This window comes from Mandrillus leucophaeus, unplaced genomic scaffold (genome assembly GCF_000951045.1).
Source record: "Mandrillus leucophaeus isolate KB7577 unplaced genomic scaffold, Mleu.le_1.0 Scaffold16, whole genome shotgun sequence".
Taxonomy (NCBI): Eukaryota; Metazoa; Chordata; class Mammalia; order Primates; family Cercopithecidae; genus Mandrillus; species Mandrillus leucophaeus.
The window spans coordinates 3,669,004-3,675,927 of record NW_012101587.1 but is presented as its reverse complement, the minus strand read 5'-3'; the positions used below and the strand labels follow the sequence as shown (position 1 = coordinate 3,675,927).

Sequence of the window (6,924 nt, the reverse complement as noted above, 5' to 3'; positions counted from 1 at the left end):
GCCCGGCTAATTTTTTTGTATGTTTAGTAGAGATGGAGTTTCACCGTGTTAGCCAGGATGGTCTCAATCTCCTGACCTTGTGCTGGGATTACAGGTGTGAGCCACCGCGCCCGGCCCAATGCCTCCGTTTTTATAGGCGTCTGAACTCCCTGTTTTCTTTGCTTCCTTTTGCTTTAGAGAAAAATGTAAGGAATTTGAAGACAGCCATCGTCCCTTACCCACCTACACATTCATATACATAGATGCAGAGACAGGCTACGTACCTTTAGATTATAGGAAAAGGTACCTTCTGGGGTCTCTCCTTGCAGCGCTACACGAGAGCAGAGTACGAGTCTGAGGTGGAGGGAGTCATGGCAGGACAAGCGTTTAGAAAATTTCTTCCACTCTTTGACCAAGTATTGGTTGAAAGGAGTGCAGCTGAAACTGTAACCAAAGGAGGCATTATGCTTCCAGAAAAATCTCAAGGAAAAGTATTGCAAGCAACAGTAGTTGCTGTTGGATCGGGTTCTAAAGGAAAGGGTGGAGAGATTCAACCAGTTAGCGTGAAAGTTGGAGATAAAGCTCTTCTCCCAGAATACGGAGGCACCAAAGTAGTTCTAGATGACAAAGATTCTTTCCTATTTAGAGATGGTGACATTCTTGGAGAGTACGTAGACTGAAATAAGTCACTATTGAAATGGCATCAACATGAAGCTGCCCATTCCACTGAAGTTCTGAAATCTTTCATCATGTCAATAATTTGCATATTTCTCTTTTATAGTAAACTAATGATAACTAATGACCAAAAAAAGGAAAAAGTACCTTCTAAATTTGCAGCAAGAGGCAGGAGCAATCTTAAAAAGGGGGTTTGAGAAGCCAGCAGCCCATCCTTAGGTGGTCTAGGGATCCCTTCCTGCCACAGTAGAAGCCTGAATTTTCAGATTTTCTCCAAGTGTAAAGATAAAAAAGTAAATGAACCAAAACAGTTCAAAATTAAGTTGATACTATTTAAACACTTCATTATATACTCTGGTTTCTCTTCTGATTGCATAAAAACCAAAGGGAAACTCTCTGCCTTCTAGAAATGAGTTTGCCCAAAAGAATTTCTAGCCTTGAATTTGTACCAAAAGAAAAAAACAAACCCTAAAAACATATGAGTGATCAGTTGGCCCTGCTAGGGTCTTTCTGGTTGGAAGATGAATAAGGAAAGGCACATCTGACATTTCATTTCACTGACATTTTATTTTGTTCTCAGTCTTTTTTCCTGTTTCCTCAAGTACATTTTCTGCTATGATGCTGCAAACGGGCACCAGCGTGAGTCAGACCCATTTAAGACTGTTGAGCCTCACAGGTTTAGCGATTTAATTACGTGTTTTGTGGGATTTGCCAGCAGCGTGCAATCTCCCTGCATGCGTCAGGTCCACACATGGCAGTGTCCCTTGTCTCTCTCTGGGTTTGTTTGGTGGTACATCAGGCCAGTCTCTGGAAGCCTGGAATTAAGGATGCAAGCATGTTCATGCGCGTGGTGTAGGATGGATGGGGAAGGCAATCGCAGGAGACCTTCCGCTCCCTCCTCCACCTGGGGCTGGGCCCTGAAAACGTGAGTGGGATACGGTGAGGGTTTGTTGTGTGTGTTTGTTTTGTGAACATGCTGATTAAGGGTGCTGGCCAATCATACAGAAAGAAACATCTGGCAGGCACTTGGAAATGTGGAATGGGTGTTCAGGGCAAAGGGCCATCCAGTTCACCAAGTCAACAGATGCTGATCTTCACAGCAGTCTCTGCAACAAGATGCTGTTCCAGATGCCAGAGAGATTGCAGGAAGCAAACAAGTGCTTGGGGCTCAGTTTCCAGAGGGGGAGGGACCCCTGCAGAGGGACCAAGGCATCTGTCAGCCATGAGGTGCTAAGAGGTAGGAGGAAGCGCATGCAGAGGGGCAGGGAGTCAGGTAAGGTGGAAGGCAGATGGGAAGAGCACTGGAACAGGGGGAGGGCCCGAGGCTGCTGGGGTGAGAGGGCTTAGAGCAAGGGCACCTGTGCTGCTGCGGTCCCAAGAGCAGTGGTGACCGGTGCACAGTGTCGTGATGATACTAAGAACTGCTGCATTGTAAACTTTAAAGTGGTGAATGTTATGGTATATGAATTGTATCTCAACACAAAAAAGTGATTCATCACAAAATGGCTGAAAGCAGTTTAAAAATATTGAGCGATGTAAATTTAAAAATTAAAACCTCTTGATTCCTTCACCAACTACACCTTCCTGCTTTCCAAAGGGAAACCATGTTACCACTGTGCGGAAACCTTCTAGGACCCAAGTATATCTGTGAGTACCTTTTTTTCTTTTTGGCAAAAACAGGATGAAACTTGAAGTGGTGTTTTGCAGCTTGCTTTGTTTATGGGGCGATAAACATTTCCATGTCAATTCAAGTGCCTTTGTTAAAGAAGTGCCTAGTATCCCCTTGTCTGGCAGTCCTATCACTCACTTCAGCAGTCCTTTATCAATGGACACTTAAATGTTTCCAAAATTTTGCCATTAGACTCTGGACTGAACATGCTTGTGCTGGCATCTTTGTAAACTGATGCAAGCATCTGTGTTGCATGAATTCCTGGAAGTAAAACTGATGGGCCAAAGGACATGTGTGTTTTAGATCTTGATAAATATTGCCAAATGGCTTTCCAAAAACTGTTCCTAATGGACAGGGTCCCAGCGGTCAAGCAGGCGCCGTTTCCTCCTACCCTGCGGGCTGAAGTCTTCCTCCGGTGAAGGCGTCTCCGAGACCACTTGATTGGGGGTGATGGAGAAGGCAGGGCGTGGGGAGGGGAGCCTCAGCCCATCATGGCTTGAGCTAGGATGGCTGTATTTTCATTTGGATATAAACTGTGATTCTGATAACAAGGTTTTTGATCAAAGAATCCTGCTTTAAAAAAAAAAACAGTAAGAAAAATAGGCCTGGCGCAGTGGCTCACCCCTGTAATCCCAGCACTTTGGGAGGCTGAGGAGGGTGGATCACCTGAGGTCAGCAGTTCAAGACCAACCTGGCCAACATGGTGAAACCCCATCTCTACTAAAAATACAAAAATTAGCCCGGTGTGGTGGTGCATGCCTGTAATCCTAGCTATACAGGAGGCTGAGGCAGAAGAATCGCTTGAACCTGGGAGGTGGAACTTGCAGTGAGCTGAGATCGTGCCACTGCACTACAGCCTGGGCGACAGAGCGAGACTCCATCTAAAAAAGAAAAAAAAAATTTTAAAGTTTAAATAAGAAGAAGAAGAAGAAAAAAAAATAACATGTTTGGAAACCATTAACAGGTTCTTCTAAAGCCATGTTCCCTCTCCCTTCCAGAGTCCCATTTAACCCTGCTGTGGCCTCCAAATGGCACCCAATGAGCTTCACACCAGCGTTCACACCTGTGTAGCCCCATTTCACACCTAACAGTGAGGACCTGTGTTACCACAGATAATGCAGAATGATGGTATTAAGGACATTGCAGCTTCCGCCTGGGGTCGTCTGATCTCCCATTCTCGAATAAGATAGCACTGTGTCCTGAGGGCAGAGGGGCAGCCCTTTGAGACCCCAGGTGAGGCGGAGCCAGCCTGGAAGTCACCCTCAGGCCCTCAGCCTGACCCACACCATGCCTGTGGTCTCCTGGGAGACCCTGAGCCAGCACCACCCCACTGAGGTGCTCCTGAATCCCAGCCCGCAGAAACTGTGTGAGATAACCTGTGTTGATTGTTGTCTAAGCTGTAAAGGTTGGGTGAGCGTTATGCAACAATGGATAACAGTAGACCTGGACTTGTGTGGTTTGGGGTCCTAGATGCTAAAACTCTGGTTTTATACTTGGATTTAAACCCACCTCTGCCTCTGCCCCATCGGAAGTACTTGGCATTTCCTCCCGGGGTTAGGACATCCAGCCCCAGGCATCTCCTCTCATGACCTCTACCAAAGTGGTGACAGTTCAGATGCAGGTCCTTGGTATGGACAGGAGTTTTGAGGGCGGACAGAGTGACTCAGTGATTGAATACTAAACCTAAATTTAAAATAAACGTGGGTCATTTGGTCCTATCATCTTTGAAAAAGCAATTATGTATAACGGCAGAAGGTTTCAGCTGGATGTCAGATTATACGGATCTAAGAGTCAGTAGGAAGCAAGAAGAGTGGGAGCTATTCCTTTCAATGTGATGGTGGGAAGCGAAAACAGAGGGCTCTTTTCTATTGTTTCTTGGTTAGGTTGTCTATTAAGGCATGGAGAGGTGAGCTTGTGTTGTGGGACTAAAAAAAGGGATTCGTAGGAGGAGATTAAAAATGCAATCGAGAGAGGGTCATGGGTGGAGAGGGGTGCAGAAAGACCGGGGTCAACTTGACTCCTGTGGTTTCCCTGAACTCTGCCTCATTCTGGAGAGAACTGGGGATAACTGGCGTCTCAGTGGGACTGTGGAGTCCACAGGTGCGGAACAAGGCGCTTGTCCAGCTGAGGTGGGTCTTCCTGGAGTTGGAAGCATGGATGTGCAGGAACCCGGGAAACCCTGTCACGAAGGCTGGCAATGCCACCTGAGAGCCAACTCGAGGAGTGGCCATCAGAAACCTGTGATGATGAGCCCGGGGCTCTCCTTTTGCCTGGTGCACCCCAAGTGTGGGGACTGTACTTGGCACACACACAATGGGCATTTAATGCACATTGAATAAATGACGTTTGAATGCGGTCACTCAGAGTTGGTGATTACCGAAGTCAGAATGGAGGGAGGTCAAGGGGCCGTGGCGTGAGGGAGGGAGGAAGGAAGAACCTCGTGGCAATGGCCAAACTGGGAATCCAGAGGTAAACTGATCCAGCATGGGGGAGGGAGGCTTAGGATCTGGAGATGATGTAATAAGAGTAGCAGGGCCTGACAGGGAGGCAGCAGGAATGTGGCTGGAGGAGCCTCCAGGAGCCGTCTGCCAGGGTCGTGAGAATCCATGGGCTGGGGCCAGGGAGAGGAGAGGTCGAGGCTGGGACCACGGTGTCCTCTTCGTAATCAAAAGCTGATGTATTTTGTTTCCTCTTGAAGGCCTCCTTGTTCACAACAGTCAGGGCTTTGTGCTTCTCTCTGAAATAAAACTTTTATCTTAAAAAAAGAAAAGAAAATGTATCCAATATAGTATATCATAATCACAGTATTGGGAACTTTCCCGACTCTGGTGGGAAGGAGGAGGAAGCCGTGGGCTCACTGGGGCACGGGAAAAAATACCAGAGAAGTCCACTCCTAATTTTATTTCTCTCCTCTTCTGGGTTTCTGCTGTAATGGATTGAAAATACACAGGAAATGTAATGCAAAACTTGGCTTTGATTTTTTTCCCCCCACCTAACCCTGTAAAGGTTTGGAAAGACTTGATTACATGGCAGGGAAAGTAAAAATGCGGATGAAATACCCTGACGCTCAGGCCACATGACCAGGTGATAAGGCCTTCCGAGACTACCAGCAGCTGCTGCTGGCTCAGGTGCGGCCTGTGTGGGAGGACTCGTGTCTCGGTGGTTACAGAGAAGCTGCCTTCCACTGTGGGAACCCGGACTGAATCACAGGCCGCTTGTTGTTCTCCCTCGGCCTTGGAGGGCCTGGGACGTTCCTGTTGCCCAACACCCTGGTGAGCTGAGAACATTCTGTAGATTAATGAGGTTCTCTCCTCCGGCTTAGCAGGTCTGTTCTAGCCATTTGACCAAACGTGCTCTGATATTTTCTACCAGCCTTAGAAGCACAGACTGCAGATGTGGGCACATAAATGTCTGGGAGGGGCACACAGATACTGTGGGAGGAGTGGGTCTGGCTTAGCTATTGGGAGATCTCGGTCGTCCACATGGCGCTACGTAGAAAGAATGCCCTGACGTGAAAGTGACAGGCAGCTCGGCAATTTCTTTATGGCCTGAACTTGAGTGCGGCCTGTGCTAGAGAAAATAGACGGTGCTTCTTAAAAACAAAAGCTAGCAGCCTGCGAGGAGCGCTGTGCCTGCGAGTTCCTGGGAACAGGAGGGGGCTGTTCCTCCGCCCCTGGCTCCAGTTTCACCCAAGTCACTTCACAGCAGTTGGAAGGAGGTCACCAATTGTGAGTGTGGGGCGGGGGGCGGGGAGGGAGAGGAAGTGAGATGAAAAGGGAAGGCCCCGTTCAGCTGGGAGAGGAGCTCGCGGGCTTTCCCGCGGGCCGGCCTGAAGTGGAAGGGCCCGGGGCTGCCTGCCACCCTCGGATGCCACGCAGGTGCTGGGAGGGCCCCCGTCCGTGGGCTCAGGGACGTGTTCGCACCGACAGGCACAGAATGGAAAGCACCTTGGGGAAGAAGCGTGTCTCGCCATCTCAGGAGGCAGGCCGGGCCTGCACACCGCCAGCCCCTCCCCGGAGCTCACTGCAGCTCCCCGCCGCCCCCCACGTGCTGGGGAGCGGGTCCGGTTCCCCACCAGTTTGCGTCTGGTCTTTGTGTTTGCTCTGGGGCCAGGCGCGCCCTCTGCTGCAGGCCTGGGCTCCTGTTTGGAGTTCTTTCATTTATTGCTAAATTGTCTTGAAAGGCAGTGGCCACACCAACAGAGGTCGTCCGGCCTTCTTCCCACGAAACGAAGCGCCCAAGTGAAAATGCATGGAGCCGCGGCAGCTTCTCGGCGGCGGGCTTCCTGGGACGGAAGACACAGGCTCGCCCCAGGGAGACGGAAGCAGGGGATCGGCTGGAACTCAGCTCGCCTCCTCCTTTCTCAGCAGGGCAGAGAATCATGGGCTTGTGCTGACGAAAGCTCCAGAAAATGGACTCATTTAACCTTTCCAAAGATGTTATCCAAGCTGCAAAATCTTGGCAATCTGAAGACCTTTTAAGTCGATATACCAAAGAGCTTTAGTCGGGATTGAATGCAAAATGCCAAAATTTCACTTTTAAAATCGTCGTAACATCTAAATACAACCTAAGCACACTTGTAAACTGATGCCGAAGAGGCA

General features: G+C 49.1%; 1 pseudogene across 1 annotated transcript; it reads left to right on the top strand.

Moving 5' to 3' along the window:
• Positions 1 to 297: 297 nt before the first annotated feature.
• On the top strand, positions 298 to 782 carry LOC105536495 (annotated as a pseudogene). Its single transcript, XR_001005599.1, has one exon. The product of XR_001005599.1 is annotated as a 10 kDa heat shock protein, mitochondrial pseudogene (transcript).
• The last annotated feature ends 6,142 nt before the right edge of the window (positions 783 to 6,924 follow it).